This window comes from Rana temporaria, chromosome 4, assembly GCF_905171775.1.
Source record: "Rana temporaria chromosome 4, aRanTem1.1, whole genome shotgun sequence".
In the NCBI taxonomy this organism is placed as follows: Eukaryota; Metazoa; Chordata; class Amphibia; order Anura; family Ranidae; genus Rana; species Rana temporaria.
Window position 1 is genome coordinate 328390607 of NC_053492.1, and position 23632 is coordinate 328414238.

General features: G+C 48.6%; 1 protein-coding gene across 2 annotated transcripts in view; it reads left to right on the forward strand.

Moving 5' to 3' along the window:
* The window catches only part of LOC120937461 (protein unc-93 homolog A-like), a 1112011-nt gene that overhangs the window by 796682 nt on the left and 291697 nt on the right, over nucleotides 1-23632 (forward strand). The window lies entirely within an intron of this gene.

Below are 23632 nucleotides of genomic sequence, written 5' to 3' on the forward strand. Positions count from 1 at the left end.
GGGAAACTTCCTTCCGCTTGTGCTTAGCCCGGGAACGTGGGGAGGGGAATTTATAACCTTCCCTCCCCTCGCTCTCCTTCCCCACTGACCACTCCCACCGACCATAGCAGGGTTTTTTGTTAACCCTGTCATGGCCGGCCCTACGCCTATGCAGCTTCTGTCTTCTGCTCCGGGCTTTTCTTGACTATGGTATAACATAATTAACCCATGGGCTGCTAAGCCCCACATTTTACTCAACCTTTACCTTTAATAAATAACTGAGACCACTACTGTAATTTTGGAGTAAAAAACTGGCCGTAGCAGCCTCCATTTATTTTTAAATAACCTTTTAAAATATTAAATACCATAAAATTAAATTTTTAACACATAAATATCTGTACACCTGAGATACAACTTTAAACCTTTTCTTTAACTAGTTACCGACCGCCCACCGTCGTTATACGTCATCACTTTAAAGATGAATATCTCGGTAACGGCAGCAGCTGCTGCCACAATCGAGATATTCATCTCTTCAGTGGGCGGTCCGGTACACGATAACGGCGGTCTCCGCGGCGGATTCGCCGCGAGATCGCCGTTATCGGTGGCGGGAGAGGGCCCCCCCCTCCCGCCGCTCTCCCGCGCCCTCCGCCGCTTACCGTAGCCGTCAGTAGCGGCGGAGGCGATCGGGACCGTTCGGCAGCTGAGCGGGGACGAGACTGAAGGAAAAATCTCCTTCGCCCGTCCCCATAGCTCTGCTGGGCGGAAGTGACGTCAAAACGTCAGTCCCGCTCAGCGTCTTAAAGCAACATTTTTTTTTTTTGTCATTTGAAAAAATTACATTTCCAAATATTTTTTTTTTTTTGCATTTAAGCCTAAATATGAGATCTGAGGTCTTTTTGACCCCAGATCTCATATTTAAGAGGACCTGTCATGCTTTTTTCTATTACAAGGGATGTTTACATTCCTTGTAATAGGAATAAAAGTGATAATTTTTTTTTTTTTATTTCAGTGTTAAAAATTGTAAAATAAATAAAAATAAATGCGAAAACCCAAAAAATTTTTTTTTAAAGCGCCCCGTCCCGACGAGCTCGCGCGTAGAAGCGAACGTATACGCGAGTAGCGCCCGCATATGAAAACGGTGTTCAAACCACACAAGTGAGGTATCGCCGCGATTGTTAGAGCGAGAGCAATAATTTTAGCCTTAGGCCTACTCTGTAACTAAAAAAATGCAACCTGTAGAATTTTTTAAACGTCGAGATTTTTATGGGTAAAAGTTTGACGCCATGCCACGAGCGGGCACAATTTTTAAGAGTGACATGTTGGGTATCATTTTACGCGGCGTAACATTATCTTTCACAATATATAAAAAAATTGGGCCAAATTTATTGTTGTCTTATTTTTTAATTTAAAAAAGTGAATTTTTTCCAAAAAAAGTGCGCTTGTAAGACCGCTGCGCAAATACGGTGTGACAAAAAGTATTGCAATGACTGCCATTTTATTCTCTAGGGTGTTAGAAAAAAAAATATATAATGTTTTGGGGTTTTAAGTAATTTTCTAGCAAAAAAAAATGTTTTAGTCTCGTAAACACCAACTCTGAAAAACAGGCCCGGGGCTAAAGTGGTTAACCCTACTGGTGCTGGACTTTTCAGGCACATTAACACACTTGTAACCATTCTAAAACCTTTTTGAGCACTGCGGTACCTAACTCAGGTCTTAGGCCTCAAGGTGGATACCATTACCCACCTCTGGGTAATGGCATCCACTTTAGGGTAATTTCTTCTCCTGCAAAGTCCAAACACCCGCCACCAGCACCCAAAGGTAACACCCGCAATGCTCGCTGGACGCCGTCTTGCAGGCCCAACACCCACATATCAATCCCCACATCAGTCAAGTGTACTCCATCTCTCCGCAGATACCTCCACGTATCCACCTCCAACTCAGGATGTCTAACCACCAACCCACCGTTCCTGATCACGAACTTGGCCACATCCCAATTAATCTTCCTCCTGGCCCTGTTCACACCTTCCCACGACCTGGCCATCCGCCATGATGACCTGCCCACAATATCTGACCATATCACTACCGTTTCCAGGTAGGACATGCGGATTCTCAAAAAATCGAATTTGATGTCCCGTGCAACATCCAACATAGTACGAACCCACAGGTAATTACCCCCCGCGTGTATCAACAACACATCCGGTGGACGATCCAACCGCGCAAACTTGTGCACTTCCGGCACCACCCTGCTCCCCAACATCCCCGGGAAACCCAACCACCGCACCATCGCTTCCTGTCTTGAGACCCCCAGCTGGCGACTGTCCGGTCGCATTTCTGCTCTCTTAGCCCCCCAATGAACGAAGGAGTGGCCCATTATCCAGACCAGTCCTTGTCCCGCACCTGAAAGACAGTAAGCAAGAAATCCATCACAAACAGGCCCATCGGAAGACACTCCCATCCCCGACCACCAACCTGTTACCTTAACCCAAAAAACCCGCCCCCCCCCCCTTCCACATTGGAGGTGACCCCTTACCCTTACTGGCTACCCCTATTGGCAAGTACTATCGCTCACCCCTAATTGCACCAGTAGCTGAAGCCTAACATACAGCCGAAACCTCCTCGACTCCCATCTGCCGATCCTCTTCACCATCTCATCATCCAAGCCACTCCGTGCCGCCTCCGTCACGGCCCCAATCCGAAAAGAATGTGCCGAGAAATCCTTAGCCTCGAGGCCCAAAGCCCCCAAACACCTTCTGAACACCGCCACAAATTGATACCGGGACAAAGATGTCCCATCCTCATGCATCAAAAATGCTCCAGCCACCTTTGGTCGCACCTCCAAGAAGTCCCGCACCACCCTAACTGGGCATAACTCCGACCCCTCAATAGGGAACACCCTAACCACCTTGCCCTTCCTTTTTTGATCCGTCTTGGACTGACGCAACAACAATGAGACCCCTTCCTGGGCCCACACCACATCCGTGGCTAACATGCCCCCCTGAACTGTTTTTGAGGGGCTAACCAACTCCCCTACCCAAAAAGCTCCAAAGAATGCCAGAGCAAAAGCCGCCCGAAACAACAACACCTCAAACCGAGACGAACACAACGTCCCCAATTCCCCCATAATACCCTTTAATATCTCAAACGACACCGGGGGCCGGGAATCCGGCCGATGCCCTTGCTTCCTGTAACCTTTAAGAGCCTGCCGCACACAAAATTCCTTCGTAAAGTCTGGACGCCCTTGCCACTTAAACAAAAAGGCCAAACCAGCCAACTTCTTATCCAACATGGACTGAGACACCCCGGCCTCCATGTTCCTGGCCAAGAAATAAATCACCAATCCCCTGACCTCCGACCCAGCCGGGTCCACCCCGGTCTCACTTACCAGAGCCTGCCACTCCGACCAAACCTTTTCATACGCCGCCCAAGTACTCACACTTACCGACTTTCTGATCCAATGGGAGACGATTCCAACGGAATCCTCCAAAGCCACTCCGGACAGGGCACCCCTTGCTCCTCTGCCTCCGGCACCAACTCCCGAAACCTGTCCCACTGAAAGCGAGGCAAGGCGTCAGCCACCACATTCTCCACACCCGGTAAATGCACCGCATACACAAATATGTTCATCTGCAAACAGCGCAGCACCAGGTGCCGCAATAGCCGAATAACCGGAGGAGAGGACGCCGTCACTCTGTTTATCACCTGGACAACCCCCAGATTATCCCCATGGAACCGCACCTTCCGATCCCGGAAGGACGAGCCCCACAGTTCCACCGCCAGCACCACTGGAAACAGTTCCAACAGCACCAAGTTCTTGGTGAACCCCGCCTCCAGCCAGGACCGGGGCCAAGAGCCAGCACTCCACTGTCCCTGAAAAAATGCCCCAAAACCTGCACCTCCCGCCGCATCCGTGAATAACTCCATGTCGAAGTTACTGATCGGACCGGACATCCATAGGGCCCTGCCGTTGAAGGACTCCAAAAAGGAGTGCCACACCAACAGATCCTCCCTATGTTCCTTCCCCAAACGCACATAGTGCCTAGGTGACCTGACCCCTGCCGTGCTCGCCGAGAGGCGCCTGCAAAAGACCCTCCCCATCGGGAGAATGCGGCACGCAAAGTTTAGCTTCCCCAGGATCGACTGCAGCGCTCGGAGTTGCACCTTCCGTAAACCCACCATCACGCCAATCTCGGCCTTGAGGCCCTTCAGCTTGTCCAGCGGCAACCTGCATTCCATCTTCTCCGAATCAATCACAATCCCCAAGAATTGGATGACCGACCTTGGCCCTTCCGTTTTTTCGGGCGCCAGCGGCACGCCAAATCGCTCTGCAATGTGTTCCAACGTGGCCAACAACACTGCGCAAACACGTGACCCCGCCGGGCCAATGCAGAGGAAGTCATCCAGATAATGGATCACGGAGTTTTCTCCGGACACATCCCGAACCACCCATTCCAGGAATGAACTAAACTGTTCAAACAACGCACAGGAAATGGAGCAGCCCATCGGCAGACACTTGTCCACGTAAAACTCACCACCCCAGTGGCAGCCCAACAGCCTAAAACTATCCGGGTGGACCGGCAGAAGCCGAAAAGCAGCCTCGATGTCCGATTTGGCCATCAAGGCCCCCCGACCATACCGCCTAACCCAGCCCAGCATCGAAAGAGGTGTAACACACCGTACAATCCTCCACGCTGATAGCGTCATTGACCGACCCCCCCTTTGGAAATGACAGATGATGAATGAGCCAAAACTTGTTCGGCTCCTTCTTAGGCACCATCCCCAACGGGGAAACCACCAACTCGTCCAGGGGAGGCGAGATAAATGGGCCCCCCATCCGGCCCAGCGCCACTTCCTTCCGCAGTTTCTCCGAAACCACTTCCGGGTATTGCAACGCGGAGCGCAAATTCTTAGACACCGGGGAGACCACAGACAAATTGCATGGAATACTAAAGCCCACTGAGAAGCCCCTTTCCAATGACAGGGCGGCCGCCCTGTCAGGATATCTACCGAGAAACGGTTGCATCCTTTCCACCATCACCAGAGTCCTCCCTCTTACTTGCAGAGTCTCCGGAACGTCCCTTGCCCTGCTTAAAACAACGGGAAGAGGGGTGATTGCCACCACAGCCGGAGCACTCGTGCTTAAACCGACAGGACCCTCCGAACTTGCAGTTTCCCTCATTAAACTGCCAGCAGACCCCCTTTTTCTTTCCGGCCGACTGTCCCGGGGAAGAGGTTCCACCGCCCCCCCCTGACAAAACGGCGTGGACATCCGTGGGGCCGACATAAGCCGCATCCAAAGGCCAATGTCCTTAGTGTCCCACCTAATATCCGGCCTAATAGCCCGGCGTTGCCGGAACTGCTCATCATACCGGAGCCACCCCGTGCCTCTGTAACACCGGTAGGCCTCACTAATCGCCTCCTGATAGCTGAAAATCGCCGAACAATGTTTGGGGTTTTTCTCACTGATCACGCTCGCCATGATCGAATACGCCTGCGACCAGTTCGCAAAAGTCCTAGGTATAAGCCTATACCTCCTCTTCTCCTCATCCTCCTTTTTGGATTCCTCCGGCTTAACCCTATCCAGGTTAAACTTCTCCAAAGGCAACAACGCGAATATCTCCACATATTCGCTTTTCCAAATTTTTTTCCGCACCTCCTGCTTCAAATGCGAACCCAGGGGTGCCTCATAACACGTATAAACCTCCCCCTTAGCCGCGTCCGCCAACCGAACCAAATCCCTCTTCTTCGCGGAATCCACCACCGCATCCCCTTTGTCCGGTGGGCGGCACAGCAGTGCCTGCCGCAACCACCACCGCGCCCTGCCCCTTGTCCACGGGCAACACCGCCCCAGTCACAGAAACCGCATCCGCGGACGCCGTCACCCCGGATCCCCCTGCCGGACCCCAGGCTGCCGCCGGGCTAACGGCGGAGCTGGACCCCCCCTTCAACTGGCTCACCAATGCCTCCAGACCCACCAAAAAACGTTGCAAACCTGCATCCTCACCCGACTGTACCCCCTGGTCACCAGACTTACCACCAACCCCCCCTGCCACCGCGGGCACCACTAACCGACTACGGGGACCCTCCCCCCGTCCCCCCACTGACACCCCCAACATTTTTTGACAAAGAAGAATAAGACGAAAGTGACTTACCGGGCTGACTGGAAGCAATCCCACCAGCCGCACGGCTCGACTCCTGCGCTGCGACCTCCGTCCTGGGCACGACCTCCTCTTCAGACAGCTCCCCCTCCGAACGATCACCAGGCCGGACCTCCTCCTCGGATGAAGGACCACCAGGCGACATGTGCCTGGCTGCCGTGGGCCCAGAACTGGACTCGCTCTCACTGCGCACCCTGGACCCGTGCACCGATTTCCCCGTCGCTTTCCTGGGTGCCGCACTCTCTCTGCCGTCTTCCACTCCCCCTCGCCCTCTCACCCTGGGGCTGGATTGGAGGTGGCTGGCCGCGGATGATGAATAGCCAGCCACCGCAGGGACAGATAGTTCTCGCCGAGGCTCCCGGACCTCCGGTGCACAACCGGGGTTGGAGCCCGCATCCGCTTGATCCACACGTCGGGCGGGCCTTGCCGCCGCATTGGAGCCCCCTGGCCGCCCCCCCCCCCCTCGCACCGCGCTGCCGTTCGGTGGGTGTTACAGGGGCCCCGCCGCTGCTGTCCGTTTTGCGGGGGGGCCCGGATGGGGCTCCCCTCCCTTATATATGATCGGGTGGATGGACACGGTGAATACCGGTTCGGGGCCCGCTATCGCCACCCGCGAGTGGTCTCCCCCCCCCCTGGACGGGAGCTACCTGCACTGATTCCCCTGGAGTGGGGAGAAGCCCCAGCTTGGCCTGCAGCCACCCCTCCCCCCGCCGATCGGCTTCCTCCCTGAGCTGGGCGAGCATGGCTTCTATCCCAGACATGGTTCTGGCAGAGCAGAGTAATCCCCAGCAGTGTCCTACCTCAAACTTCCTTCCTTGTGTGCTTACCCCGGGAACGTGGGGAGGGGAATTCATAACCTTCCCTCCCCTCGCTCTCCTTCCCCACTGACCACTCCCACCGACCATAGCAGGTTTTTTGTTAACCCTGTCATGGCCGGCCCTACGCCTATGCAGCTTCTGTCTTCTGCTCCGGGCCTTTCTTGATGTGTCAAAGGAAGGGATAGAATACAAATGGCTAACATAACCTAAAACTGTCACTTCAGACACATTAAACTTCTGTATCCTTTGATTTTATATACTGCCATGTGAAATGTGTATGTGAGAGTGAAAGCAATCAGTTAAAGAGCTGGACTGAGTTCCTGTAAGCCTGCATTTAGATGGGTCCTGCATTCTAATAGGACAGCCAGTGCAGTATGAAAACGCCTCCTACAAGCTTTAACCAGGCACTGATAGAAGTCTATATACTGCTGACAAAAAAATACATTTAGAAGTTTATATTTACTAAAATGATTGATTTTCCATGTTCTGTGGGAGATATAGATATATTGAATGCAGGGTCCTGGGATTAGTAACACTTTAACACAGGAGATACAGTATATCAAGATGTCATGTACACATATGGACATACCCCTGTATAGTAACATCATAAATACTAGGGGGGGAAAAAAACACATCCATATTATGTGCTCAAGAGACCATCTTTATATTGAAAATCATATATTGTATACACACAACAAAAAAGGAAAGTAAGCTATCCCATTGCACACTTTGCAGATACAGCAGGTGATTATTTAAATATACAATCCTTTTGTTGCCATACATTTGTATACTTTGGATCACTGGATGACACCTGCAATGGTGGATAACAGAATTCCAAAGGGCAGCGCTACAAAAATTATTAATGAAATAAAACAGTGTCCAAATCAGTAAAAAGCATCTTCAAAGTGTTCAAAGTGTTGAAAACCAAGAACCTCCACCGAGAATTCAGTGCGCAGATATAGAAAAACACACATCATTTTAGGCATGTAGAATTAAATAATGCAGGGATCAATGGCACCTCCACTCGGAAAGTAATAATCCACAAACCACATCAAGGATAGGGAAGCATCCAAAACTCAAAAGGATCCAGAAGAATATATTGCGTTCATCACCAAAAGGAAAACCAAAAAATGCAGAGAGGAAGCACAATAGTGAAGCCCGTATGAAGCCCGTATGTGAAAGCAACACACAATTTATTGTAATGTACTTACAAACAGAACGGGTTAACAGGCATCAAAAACATAGAAGGTTCCATGGAGTATAGCGTACATGTGTCAGGTCAGCCTTACATGTTTCATCCGACAGGATATCTTCAGAGGCGTGGCCTGAGACACATGCACGCACATATAAATAGAAAAAGGTCCAAATACATATGAGCCCATGATAGGCCAACAAAGCTGCATAAGCAGCTGATTTCAATCACTGCCCCCCCCCCCCCATCGCCAATCGTGCATGCCCAGCGTGATCGCGAGATCAGAGGGACAGGGTTGAAAATAGAAAAGGTTGTGCGCAAGCGCAGCACCTCTGCACTCACCTCAGCAAATCCCGCTTCCGGGGTGACCGGCGGCAGACACGCTCGCGCATGCGCACCACCGCAATCAAACTATAAAGGAACTGGTGTGCGCCAGCCATGTATCCAGGGAACGGAACAGCGGCGCACACCAGAAGAGACGAGGGCACAAGGGAGGGGCCAGGCAGCCGGAGGGGAAACACAGCAGGGGAGCAAAGCCAGCCAAAAGGCAACATTGCCCAGCCGGAAATATCCACAGAGCTGACCCACCCCTTGTGTGCCAAAACGTCAACTAGAAAACAAGGACAAAATTAATATACCTCTGCACTAGCAAAATTAGGTTGATTATCCAGAGATGTTTCTCTAGATAAAACCAGCAAAAACTGCAAACAAAAATTTCTGTAACACAACAGTACAATACAGAATAATATCATGTGTACAATCATAACAAATTATATAAAATTATATAAAGACCTACAACTAGGAGGACACGAAGGAGGCTCCTATGAATAATGAAACTGCAGTCTGAATAAAAATGTAATAAAAAAATAAATATATATAATAATAAAAAAATATATATTATTTCTCCTTATATATAAAAATTCCTTTTCAAAAATATTCCTCATATGTTGTTATAGAAGGGGAAAATGAACCCCGACCGGAAAAATACATGAAAATATCGAGAAAAAATGTTAATTAATCCCCATGTTTAAAATAAAAAAATGTTCCCCTTCTATAACAATATATGAGGAATATTTTTGAAAAGTAATTTCTATATATAAGGAGAAATAATAATTTGTTTTTTATTATTATATATATTTCTTTTTTTATGACATTTTTATTTAGACCGCAGTTTCATTATTCATTATTCAGAGCCTCCTTCTTGTCCTCCTAGTTATAGGTCTTTATATAATTTTATATAATTTGTTATGATTGTACACATGATATTATTCTTGTGATGCATTTGCCTATATGTCTCAGTTTAATTCTCCCTGCTAGCCATGTGTGTGTGTTAGAGGTAGAAAGGGATTTCATGTGTGATTCATTCCTCTGCTTACAGGTTATTGAAGTGCTAATGTCCCCTCACTATTCTAAAGGTTAATTGATCTATTGTGTTGTGTGAAGAAGATCTGTGTTTACCCTTAAAAGATATGTATTGTATCATCAGGCTAAATGATTAGATAAGTGGTATGTTAATTATTCTGATTGCTTCAGTGTAGTAATTACCTCCACTGATGTCATTATCTAAAGAAATGTGTCTGCATGGTCGGCTCCGACGTGTCTCCTACAATCTGTATGGGAACCCCCACTGTGTGAGGGGGGCAGAGATTTCATTGTTCCTAACAGGTTGTAACCACATATAAGCTGAGTGTTGTGTCATTAAAGTGTCTTGTTCTAGCAGTAAGCCTGGACTCATGTGTGGCTTATTGGGGCGATTCCATGGACTCCTACTTGTGGAATATTGGTTGATTTTCGTTATGGGAAGAAGGGACTGTTTGACGGGGATATCATACCAATACCGTCACAATTGGTTGGCAGCAGCAGGATTTTCCCTTCTACTCTCCTTTACACCCGGATTCCAAGCAGACACTGGAAGAACTACTGGAAGTTCGTGGAAGGATTGCTAGCAACAAAACCAAGTGGGTCATTATAGCAGAATTAATGGAGCTAGACCAGGAGAACGTGGTTGCAGCAACGCCAGCAGTACAAGAGATGGAGACACCAGTGATTCAGGAAGAGGAATCGCCAGCCAACAAGCTAATGAGAGAGAAGCTAGCATGGTTCGGTCCGAACCCAACGGCGGATGTGGTGCTGAAAGTGATGGACCTGTTAGTAAACGCAGAGCTACAGAAGGCTAAACAAATAAGAGATGCAGAACTACAGTTAAAACTGGCAGCAGTCCAACAAGCAGCCGCACATTCTCCAAACAGTGAGTACAGCACAGCAGACGCAAGGAAGATTACGTTTAGCGCTTTTAAAGCTTTTGATGAAAAGGACTGTGAGATTGATAACTACCTGGCAGATTTTGAGCAACAATGTAACCTGCACCGAATAGCTAGAGGAGAGTGGGTTGCAATATTGTCAGGCAAACTGTCAGGCAAAGCTTCTGATGCTTTCCGGCCCGTGCCAGATCAGGATATCCATAGCTACGCCAGGGTTAAAGAAGCGCTCCTGGCTCGTTATGCAGTAACCCCATGAGTCCCACCGACAGAAGTTCAGGGACTCACGAAAAACCACGGAAGACTCTTACGCGGAATGGGCATGCCAGTTATCCCTGTCGGCCTCTAACTGGGTTAACAGCAGCCAGGCCACCACCGCAGAGGACATTTTGCAACTAATGCTCCTGGAGCAATTTTACATTCACATCCAGATGGATGTCAAAGATTGGGTGATAGATCGCAGGCCCATGACTCTACCAGAGGCCGCGAAGTTGGCAGATGAATATGCGGATACTCGCAAGACAAACCAGGTCACACCACGGGTACAACCTCCACGACCAACGGCGCCCTCACACCCACCAGCCGCTAGATACCAACCTCCTAACAGACCGATGACATCTAGCCCTCGCTATCCACGCCAGGAGGACAACGAACAATGCTGCTTCCGGTGCAAACAGCTGGGTCACTTCAAGCAGAATTGCCCCATGAATGACAACACCAGGTCAAATTGGTCTCAACCTGGGTACCGCCCACCAGCAGCAGCCCATTGTGTAGACTCGGCTTGGGATCTCCAGGAGCTGGGTCAGGAAGAACCATTGGACACCCTTTACGAAGTCCTCACGGTACAATCTGTTATTACGGACAACAGGGAACACCATTGTCAGCTGGTCATGGGCGACAGCCATGAGCCGGAGGGGCCCTGGAGGGAGCTGGGCAGAAAGAGGCAGCGTCGGCTACCCCCCAAGAAGAAGAGGTCCTGGAAGCCGTATAACAAGCTGACCTGGGAGGAGAAGAAGCGACTGGAGGAGAGGGAGTCGCAGCGGGCGTCCCAGATGCGGGCCGAGATGTTCGCCAAGGGCCCACCGGTGGCCCCTTACACCACCACCCAGTTCCTGATGATGAAGGACCACGTGGAGAGCCTGCAGGATGAGCAAGCAGGATCTGATCCGTGAGTACATGGAGCTGGAGGAGTGCATAAGCCGCATGGAGGAGGAGAACAACCACCTGAGGTCACAGCGGGCTGACCCCCCCAGGCTCCATGAACTGGAGATGGAGCTGGAGAAGCTCAAAGAGGAGAACCGGCGGCTGCGGAGGGAGCAGGGGGTGGCTGACCCTATGGGGCACTGATCCCCCCCCGGACTCTGAGCACCAGTGCTACAGCATTTCAAAAAATATAACTTTTTCTTTTTATGAATCTCCTGTGATTGTCACTTCAGAGCCATAACCTGCCCATCCCATAGCGGGACACCTAGATGGCGGCGCACAGACCCATTCGCCGTCTTCACACTGACTTCTGGTGACTCTGCAGATCGCACAAAGACTTGGGGACTGACCGGCGTGTGATCTGACAACCCGGTGGCATACCTGAGTCGGAAGCAGTTGCCAAGGGAGGTCAGTTACGCCAAACGGAGTTAACCTCGGACTAAAAGCTCTGAACCCGTCAACCCTACTGGACCAGGGAAGGTCCAACCGGGTTTGCCGGAGCAGAGAGAAAAAGGGGGGCCATTGTGATGCATTTGCCTATATGTCTCAGTTTAATTCTCCCTGCTAGCCATGTGTGTGTGTTAGAGGTAGAAAGTGATTTCATGTGTGATTCATTCCTCTGCTAACAGGTTATTGAAGTGCTAATGTCCCCTCATTATTCTAAAGGTTAATTGATCTATTGTGTTGTGTGAAGAAGATCTGTGTTTACCCTTAAAAGATGTGTATTGTATCATCAGGCTAAATGATTAGATAAGTGGTATGTTAATTATTCTGATTGCTTCAGTGTAGTAATTACCTCCACTGATGTCATTATCTAAAGAAATGTGTCTGCATGGTCGGTTCCGACGTGTCTCCTATAATCTGTATGGGAACCCCCACTGTGTGAGGGGGGGCGGAGATTTCATTGTTCCTAACAGGTTGTAACCACATATAAGCTGAGTGTTGTGTCATTAAAGTGTCTTGTTCTAGCAGTAAGCCTGGACTCATGTGTGGCTTATTGGGGCGATTCCATGGACTCCTACTTGTGGAATATTGGGTGATTTTCGTTGTGGGAAGAAGGGACTGTTTGACGGGGATATCATACCAATACCGTCACAATTCTGTATTGTACTGTTGTGTTACAGACATTTTTGCAGCTTTCTCCTTTTGTATTTAAGTTAGCGCAGATATTTTCACATTTTTTTTTTCACTTGTATTTGATTTTTGATATCGGCTGCACACTTTTCCATTCACATGGATATTTTTGATTTTCGTATTTCACGTTCTTTGAACTTCAAAGATGTTTTCAATAATGCTGAAGTAAAACAGAATTTAGATATGGGGGGTCTATTCATTCGGTTGAAAAATCTGATGACCTCGGAGGTTCATGGCCACTGGGACATTGCCTTTCTAGAAAAATATCTGGATGACAATATGGTTCCTAGGAGCCTGAGATTCGAGATCACTCCACAGGAGGATGAACCCGACCTCTTAGGCCCCGTACACATGACCGAACATGTCCGCTGAAACTGGTCCGACGGACCAGTTTCAGCAGACATGTTCGGTCGTGTGTACGGCCGACCGGACAATTGTCCGGCGGATCGGACAGTTTCCAGCGGACAAATGTTTCTTAGCATGCTAAGAAACATGTCCGCTGGAAGCCTGTCCGTCGGACATGTTTGGTCGTCTGTACAGACTCACCGGACATGTCCGATCGGCCGAAAGCCCTCGCATGCGTCAAAGTGATTCGACGCATGCGTGGAAGCATTGACCTTCCAGGCGACGGCGCGGCCAAGTCACGGCGCGTATTTCTGTCTGATGGTGTCTACAACCATCATACAGAAATCCGGCAGCGGACATGTCCGCTGGTGTGTACGAGGCCTAAGGGTGGTTTAAATATTTTAATGATGTGGGTTTGTATTTTCTGCGATTTTTGATCGCTAGGAAAAGACACAAATTAACCAAACTTGATGAGGAAATTTCTGATGTTAAGGATAAATTAGTGCCTTTTAAAGACTCAGAGGAATATAAAAATAAATCTGATACTCTCAAGAAAGTTCTTGAGAAAGAGGACCTTGACCAAAAATTTAAAAAGAAAAAAAAGTTTGTTAGAGACTTTGAGGATTATAAATCCGGTCAAGTGTTTAAATGGCAGGTCAAGAGGTTGGTTTCCGCTGAAGGAGGAGCAGAGCCTCCTCTTGGACCCACCATTCCTCCCAATACTTTTGTTCCTTCTGCATCTCAGGTGAATCGCAGAGAGAATAATCAAGCTAATGCTTCCAAGGGTGGCTGGCGGAGGGTTGGGAATAACTTTAAAAAAACTTTTTCACCAAAACCCCCCACTACTAACAACCATCGGCCTGCTAATCAGACTTCTGGTCATTATGCTAATCAGGCTCGCTCCCAGTATAAATATCGGGAGGATATACCTGTTTCCAATTATTTTGGACCTTTGGGAGCTTCCTATGAAAGCTATGATGACTATGTACAACAGGGGGGTGATAATTGATACATTGTTCGACATCCATCTGCCCCAAGCTTTGATAATTCACGTTTTGAATATGAACGCCCAGGATGAGATAGTCCTGGTTATCATTTACCAAGAAATCCCGTATCTTATAATCAAGGCCCGTTGCGCCATCCCGGTCCTTCTGCCCCATCTTCTTCTTTTCCCTGGGTCCCGCAGTGAGACAGAAAGAGGGGAGGAGAACGAGGAGAGGGACCAGGGGGGGGAGGAGAAGTCGATCCAAAAAGGTGAAGGGTGTAAGGGACGCTGGGATTTTCAATCTAAGCAGTACTGAAAAATTTGTACTCGATCATGGGCTTAAATTTGCTCCGGATAAACCTTTTAGCAAGTTTGGGGCCTTTATCGATGTACAAAAATACATTAGAAAAATTAATATTAAAAGATATTTTTTATCTAAAACTGTCACAACGAGTGTTGCTGAGACAGGTGAGGTTAGACATTCGGGTCTCTCGAATGCTTCTCTTTTTTAACCCCCCCCCCCCGGGTTTTATACCATCGTCAGTCTCTGTTTTCAGGGAACTAGTCCTGAATGATATTGATAAGCTCAAGATCAAAAGGGACTATCGAGATTCCCTTTTTCGTGAGGAATTCGATTCCTTGAAACAGAGAAACTACATCATTATCCGTCCTGCGGATAAGGGGGGGGGAATAGTGGTGATGGATAAGGATTCCTATATTTCAGAAATGAACAGGATCCTTTCTGATACTGACACGTACATACCGTTAAACCATGACCCTATTTTTCAATACAAAAAGGAGCTTGTTAGCCTTGTTGATAAGGGTCATCGTACCAATTTACTTAATAAGAAAGAGAGAGACTTTCTGGTTCCTTTAGCTCCAAGAAAACCCATTGGGGCAGATCCACAAAGCACTTACGCCGGCGTATCTCGAGATGCACGGCGTAAGTATCTATGCGTCGTATCCACAAAACGAGATACACCTGAAAAAAGCAGAGTTAGATTATTACCGGTAACTCTGTTTCCAGTAGTCCTCCAAGGCAGCCCTTGAGAGATGGAGCTCCTCCTCACAATCAGGAAACACATTGCCATTAATTCTTTTCCTCCCTTTAAGAGGCGGTCCCTCAGGTCCCTGGTCAGTCATCCCCGAGAACCGAAGGCCGGAATCTGAAATGATATAGAATACACAACACAACCCCACAAGGTTAGACATTCAAGGGTGGGATCGTGCTGCCTTGGAAGACTACTGGAAACAGAGTTACCGGTAAGAATCTAACTCTGCTTTTTCCCCAGTCGTCTTCCAAGTCAGCCCTTGAGAGGATAATCAAGAACTCACCAGATCTAGGGCGGGACAACCGCTTGGAGGACTTTCCTCCCAAAAGCCTGGTCTGGGCTGGAAATCAGATCCAGCCTGTAATGCTGTACAAAAGTCAAAAATCTTGACCCGGTTGCGGCTTTGCATATTTGTTCTGGAGTGGCACCTGCCTTTTCTGCCCACGAGGCTGCTGAAGCCCTTGTAGAGTGAGCTTTAAGTTCTTTTGGAGGTGTTCTTTCCATCACACTGTAGCACTCCAGAATAGCTGCCTTAATCCATCTGGCGATCGTATTTTTGGACGCCTGTTTGCCCTTTTGTTGGCTGGCATACAAACAAATAAAGTATCTGATAGTCTAAACTCATTGGTTACTTCTAGATACTGAAGTAGACACCCTCTGACGTCTAGAAAACTTAAATTTTGTTCTTTGTCGTTTTTTGGAGAACTACAAAAAGAAGGTAACACAATATCCTGGGATTTGTGAAAAGTAGATGCCACTTTTGGCGTAAATCCTGGATCTGTTTGAAGAACTATTCGATCATCATATATCTTCAAAAAAGGTTCTTTAACTGATAAAGCTTGAATTTCTCCTATTCTTCTTGCCGTAGTAATGGCAACAAGAAAAAACGTCTTTAAGGTTAATAATCTCAAGGATGTTTCTTGAAGTGGTTCAAAGGGGTTTTTGATGATCCCCCTAAGTACCACCGATAAATCCCATGTGGGATAATTTTTTATCTTGGGCTTTTTATGTTTTGCCAATGCTCTGCAAAACCGAGAGACCAATGGGTCCTTTTGTAGTGTCCTTTCCAGGTACACTGAAAGTGCTGCAACCTGCACCTTCAGTGTACTGAGCGCTAGCCCTTTATCAGCGCCTTGTTGTAAAAACTCAAGGACAGTTGGAGTGTCCATTCTCTGTCTTTGATTCTCCGTGCACCAACTGTTGAATTTTCTCCAAACCTTTCTATAGATGGCTCTGGTGTTTGGCTTCCTGGCACTCAGAAGCGTTGTTACTACCCTTTCTGAGAGTCCCTTTGATCTCAAGAGGTCCTCTTCAGTAACCAGGCCGACCACTTGAAATGTTCTTGTTTTAGGCCGGTTAACGGACCCTGACACATCAGGTCTGTCCTGTGAGGTAGAAGCCATGGTTCTTCTGCTGAGAGACTGAGGAGCTGAGAGAACCAGGCTCAATTGGGCCAGTATGGTGCAACTAGTATGAGTTTCGTTTGTTCTTGTAGAAACTTTTTTGTCACCCTTGGGATCAGATGAACTGGAGGGAAGGCATAGCACATTCTGAAGTTCCAGGGGTTCTGGAGAGCATCTATTCCCAGCGGTTGGTCTTGCTGGTTTAGCGAGAAGAAATACTTCACCTGAGCGTTCTTCCGCGATGGAAACAGGTCTATGCTTGGGACTCCCCAGCGGACTGTAATCTCTTTGAACACCTCTGGATGTAATACCCATTCCTCCTGGGAGATCTCCTGGCGGCTGAGAAAGTCCGCCACTTGGTTGTCTTCCCCTTTTAGGTGAACTGCACTTAGTGAAAGTAAGTTCCCTTCTACCCACCGGCATATCTGGTTGGACATGTAACTTAGAGAAGGACTTCTTGTTCCCCCGTTTGTTTGGATAAGCCACTGCTGTGGCATTGTCTGAGAGTACCAGGATGTGACGACTCCTCAGCTAGTTCTGAAAAACCTCTATGGCTTTGGCTATCGCCATGAGCTCCCTCCAATTTGAAGATTCTTTGGCTTCCTCTGGGGACCATCTCCCCTGCTTTTTCCGAATCTCTGGGAAGCTTCGTCAATAGGAATCTCTCTGGAGGATGACAACTGAACTCCAGCGAGTAGCCTTTTGCGATTATTTCTAGAATAAATAGATTGGCTGTCGCCTTTTGCCACTGTGGTAGGAAGGCAGCCAGTCTTCCCCCTACTGGCATCTGGTTGTCATTGCTTGGTGGCTGTGTTAGCAGCGCCAAAGAGTTGGTTACTCTTTTGGTTTCCCTTTTGACCTGTCCAATTTTTCTTTGGGAACTCTTTCTTCCCCTCTTGTGGTCCATTTCCTTTCCCCTGAAAAAATCTTTTTTGTGGAAATTTTCGCTTTTCCGTAGGAAAGGACTTCTTCCTATCTGCTGTTCGCTCCAAAGCCTCATCTAGGCCTGACCCGAATAGCAAGTCTCCTGTGAAAGGCAAATTGCAAAGTCTATTTTTGGATGCAGCGTCACCTGTCCAGGTCTTCATCCAAATCGCCCGCCTAGCTGCGACAGCTAGTCCACCTGACCTTGCTGCCAGTTTTATGGATTCTGCAGAAGCATCTGCAATATAACCCACAGCTTTAGAGAGTACTGGAAGTGTCTTCAAGATTTCCTCTATAGGTGTGCCGTTTTTGATATGTTCCTGTAACTGGGTTAGCCAGAATTCCATGTTTCTTGCCACACAGGTAGTAGCTAGCGCTGGTTTTAAGCTAGCGACACTTGTCTCCCAGGCTCTTTTTAGGATAATGTCACCCTTCTTGTCCATAGCCTCTTTTAAATGCCCCATGTCTTCAAAAGCCAATGCAGAATTTTTTGACACTTTTGAAAGTGGCGCATCCAGTTTTGGATTTTTGTTCCAAACTTCTTTTGGATCGTCACTAAAAGGGAAACGTTTTTTGTGACTTGCTGCAAAGAATGTTTTTTTCTCTGGATCTTTCCATTCATTTATCACGGTGTCAGACATCACCTGATGCACTGGGAACACCTTGGATTTTTTCTTCCTCAAACCCTGATACATTAGGTCATGTTTGGAAGGTTCCTCCCTTTCATGTTTGATTTCCAGGGTTTCATAAATGGCCCCAAGTAAATCATCCACCTCTTCCAGCGACAATTTGTAATTGGGTGCCTTCCTTCTTTCTTCACCCCCCTCCTCCTGTTCTGGTCCAGAGTCATCGCTGGCCAAAACGCTAGCTGCGCTGCTGCCTTCTCGTTCCCTCACAGACTCATGCGACCCCGATGCAATTTCAGATCTGGGAGAGGCCATGGGAGAGGGATTTCCAGAAGGAATTGCTGGGGTTTTAACTTCTGCAATAAACTTTTTGAGATCCTTAAAGGTGTTAGCCATATCCTCCCTCACGGATCCAAAAATCTTCGCATAAACTGCGTCAGATTATTTTTGTACCAGCTTGTCCATGCAAGTCTGGCATAGCGGCTCAGTGTATTCTAAAGGCATCTTTGTATTACACTTTGCACACTGCTTCCTGGGAATGGGCTTTGGCTCTTTAGGTGTTTTCACCTGTTCAAAAAGACAAACACAGGGGCCCCATGGCGGTGAGATTACATTTCACCATACATTTTCAGTGCACACCCGGTGACACTACCCCTGTAAGCCCCAGCTAAGCTAGTGCCACCACCATCTAGCTGCTGTCCCATACAATGAATACAAAGGTCACCCCACTGGTGCCTACATGCATCCTGCTAATGCTTTCGCCTCCTGGAGCCTGGCCCGACGAGATATCATCCTCCTCCAGCATCCTGGCACACTGTGGCGTCCTGTGCTGTCCCCTGCAGCCGTATCCACGTGTATTGCACCGCCGGCCTGTTTGAAATTCCCGCACCTTTAAGGGGAATGACCAGCTCCCCGGCGCACGCCGATGACGTCATCCCACCCCGGAATTGATGCGCCTGCGTCTTCCGGGTCAAGCGGCGTCAGCTTCAGGAACACGCCCCCCCGCCAAAGCCGCCAAGGGGATGAAGAAACGGCACCTTCTCCACGCCTGGGCACAGGAGAATATTCAAACCGGGACACCTCCTGCACATCGAGGGTTGCCCGTGGCCATACACCGTCCTCCTCCGCCAACGCTGCACGGCTCCGGTAAGGTCACCTGACCCCCTGCCGCTCTGAGGCTCCCCTGCTCGTTTGTGTGAGGCTGCCTCCTGCAGCTTGTACACACAACACCTGCTGTCCCAGCTGGACCCCTGCCCTGGTCAGCCCTTGAGAGATGGAGCCCCCCCTCAGGTCCTCTGGCAACATGTCTCCTCCGGACGGAGGAAACACTAAGACTGACCAGGGACCTGAGGGACCGCCTCTTTTTTTTTTTTATATAATCTTTATTTTCAAAAAGTTTTTTTCACAGAAAAAACAAACATACAGACGAATGGCCAACATGGCCTGATAAATGAAGTACAAGAAGTACAACCATCATATTGCAGTGTGCATCAAAACGGATCTTATCTCGGGCATTCGAGCGGAACATACTACTAAAACATATCTTCTAGGGCATGCCCATACCAGGGCGCACGGCTGGGGGAATAAGGAGCATCATATACAGGGTATATTATAAGCTAATACCATTATGAATCACCCCGCCCGCACCACTGAAGCATACCCCAGGGGGAGGGATGCCCCTCTACCAGCTAAAATCATCTGAACAAACCTCCGAGCTTCGGGCTAACGTGCAATGGGAAAGCGGAGAAAAGAAGGGGGGGGTAGGAGAGGGTCACATACATAACAAAAGGAACAAAAAAGGGGGGGGTCTTCGGTACATGTGCATCAACAACAAAGAGATACTAGATAGACTGTAACATCTCTACTATGGCTACATCAGTCCACTGTTTCATTAGGGTCATCAGCGGCACCTCCTCCAACAACATTGGGCCCCCTGCCAGAGGGGTTCACCCCCTGGGGGGGCCCAAGCCCAGGCAGCTCCCCAGGGCCCGTATAGTGTATCCAAGTCACCCATATCGAGTAGAATTTGTCATATTTATCCTTGCACTGCGCCATCCACTTCTCCGCTTCCATAATTTTGTTTACCATATCCACCCACTCAGAGCGGGACGGTACCTGAGGTGTCTTCCAATGTATTGGAATCAGCCGCCTGGCCGCATTGAGCAGATGAGGCAGTGCAGACTTGCGGTAAAGGCTGACTGGGATGGTGGGGAAGTGGAGCAGGGACTCCAATGGGGAGTCTGGAAGTACCACGTGAGGGACCGCCTCTTAAAGGGAGGAAAATAATTAATGGCAATGTGTTTCCTGATTGTGAGGAGGAGCTCCATCTCTCAAGGGCTGACTTGGAAGACGACTGGGGAAAATAGGTTTTTCCAACTGACGTAATTTTTCTGCGCCGGCGCATCGTGGGCGCAAAAATACGCTGGACGCACCATTGTTTTGCTATTCAAATATGCAAATGAGGGAGATACGGCGATCCATGAATGTACGTGCGCCCGACGCAGGCTACGCGCTACGCGCATAGGTCATACGTCCGGTCTAAAGTTACCCCTCATAAAAGCAGCTTTAACTTTGCAACAGACGTGTGCAGGTCAGCTTCAGCAGCACCGTTAGGGATGAGCTGAGCATCCACACTTGCAGGACAGCAATCTGTATGCCAACATGCCAGGGGCATCCATGGTCATAGCTATACTACTGGCTTTAGATGCGCGTAGAAGGAAGAGGGCACGGAGGAGGGCACGGGAGAGGATATACCGACCGCGCATAAACGTCTTTGGCATGGTGGATTCGGAGGTGTATCGCATCTTCAGATTCAGCCCTACTGCCATCCTGGAATTAACCACAACCCTGAAAGATGACATCACCAGCCAGACACACCGCTCACATGCAGTGGAGCCACTGGTCAAGGTACTGGCAACACTCCATTTCCTTGCCAGTGGCTCGTTCCAGCGTACAAGTGGAGCTGTGGCTGGGATGGCACAATCCTCTATTAGCAGATGTGTGCACCAGGTTGTCCCCGCAATCCTCAGACGCGTGGCCAACCAAATCATCACACCCACCCAGGAGCATCTGCGGGTGAAGGCAATGTGTGATTTTGACAGAATTGCAAGATTCCCCACACACCGTGGGGGCCATTGATTGCACACATGTGGCACTACACCCCCCCCCGTGACACAGAGCACATATACCGCAATCGGAAGCACTGGCATTCCATCAACGTACAGGTGATAGCCGATGCCCAATGCCTCATATGGCACGTCCGTGCCAAACACCCAGGGTCCAGCCACGACCGCTACATATACCGTCAAAGCCCCATCCCAACAGAATTTGAACAGAACATGTATGGGGACAGCTGGCTGGTTGGTGAGTGACATGGGAGTCAGGCATGACTGTCTGCCCCCATGATGCAGACATCACGAGGGGCACATGCATGACTAACATCCTCCTGTCTTTTCCCTTCCAGGTGACTCTGCATATGCACTTGGACCCCATCTCATGACTCCATACCGGCATCCCCAAACCCAAGGAGAGCAAAGATACAATGAAGCACACGCACATACGTGAGGACCTGACCCACGAACCAGACAATCCCCCCCTAACCGAGGCTATGTAACGTTACGCCGAATATTATTTGAGAGTTAGGATCTCAACTGCGGAGACTACTCAGTTTCGGACCCAGGTTTCACTCTCTTGTGTGCAGAGAGTTTGGAATCCTACCATCACAGTCTCAGTCCTTCATAGGCGCCAATGAAAACTCAAACAAATAAGTATAAAGTCCAGGTAGAACTGATACTAGTTAAATACAGAAGTAGCCGAGCATGCGTGGTATGTAAATAACCTTAACGGCAAAGTCCTCAAAGTAATAGGTAGTATATGTGCACAAAATAACATTTGAGAAGGAGGTACGTAGGCATGCAAGACTACCGTTTACACTTGGTGACTTAGAATGTAGAAATCATGGCAGGGTCCTTATTAGAAGTACCAAACATAGAGAGACGATGGCTGCAGCAATTCCTGGTATAGTTAGCATACATAATTAGCAGGCAGGGCAGTTCATAGGATAGCAATGCATAACAACATCAGGGTACTTGCGATACTGAAGTGAATGATGCAGGCATAAGGTCAGGCTCCAAGGGTCCAGACGGGTAAGGCTGATGAAGCAGGCAGTAAAGACTCCTGGTCCAGGTCAGGAAGCTGAAGTTCAAAGCAGGTGCGTCTGGATACCCAACTGACAGGGGCGTTGTGTCAGTCAAAATAAAGGAACACTTCCTGGTTAGTACTAGGAGCTTAAATAGGCCGCCCAGCAGCTTAACAGGAAGTCACAGGCTAATTAGAAAGAAGGAAGTAACTATAGTTGAACTTCAAGTGTGAGACTCTTCAGGAAGAAGGTTTGGGAAGGAAGTAACGGATGAGAGTTAACTGGGAAAGAAGCACAATTGTATTTAGTGCAAAATTGTTCCCTCTAGGGAGCGCCACCGGAGCTCCAACCACCAAACGGCCGAAGACTCTGGAAACACTAGAGCTGGAACGTCAAACTAGGACAAAGGATTCCTGGTATGGGTACAGGTTCAGATCCGGGTACAGGTTCAGATACAGGATTCAGGACTCGGATACAGGTTCAGATACAGGATTCAGGATTCAGATACAGGTTCAGATAGCAGAGACGAAACTCCGCCAGATACAGGTTCAGATAGCAGAGACGAAACTCCGCCAGATACAGGTTCAGGTACAGGTCCCGGTCCGGATACAGGTTCAGATACAACCGGTTCTATACATAGTACAGATGCAGCAGTGTCTCTGTAACCCATCCTCAATTTTCTCCTTGGCATTTTTGTCCCAGTGTATGTCATAATCATCTTCATGGTGACTCCTGCTGGACGCCAATCACCAGAATCTATGAAGTTGCCACAAGCCCCAGTGTCAATCATGGCCTCAATGGTGATCCTCTCGTGGTCCCACTTCAGTTTTCTTTCTGAGGAGTGGGCAATTGGAGAGGTTGTGGTCAGAACTGGCACAATACATACATACATTTTGAACCCTCCTTCTTTGCCTTTCTATTTTGGACAGGGGTCCCCTGACAGAACTCAGATCCATGGGAGTATCCTTAGGGGGAGACCTTGCTCTCCTAGGAGGTGGTGGAGTGTACGTATTGGAACATTCTGTTCCCAGAAAAAGGTTCAGGAGGGGAGACCTTGGGTTCAGGTCGTTCTCTGTAAGAGGCAACATTTGGGCTAGTATGACTGCGCAGAGCCTCATTTTCCAATCGTTACTCATGGACAGTAGCAGTAAGGGTATCTACCTGTTGTGAGAGACCCATTAGATGAGAAGCAATCTCAGCTGGATCCATTTTATTGGTTCCTTTATTATGTAACGTTACACCGGATATTATTTGAGAGATAGGATCTCAACTGCGGAGACTACTCAGTTTCGGACCCAGGTTTCACTCTCTTGTGTGCAGAGAGTTTGGAATCCTACCATCACAGTCTCAGTCAAGAAACATGGCGCATATTCCTTCATAGGCGCCAATGAAAACTCAAACAAATAAGTATAAAGTCCAG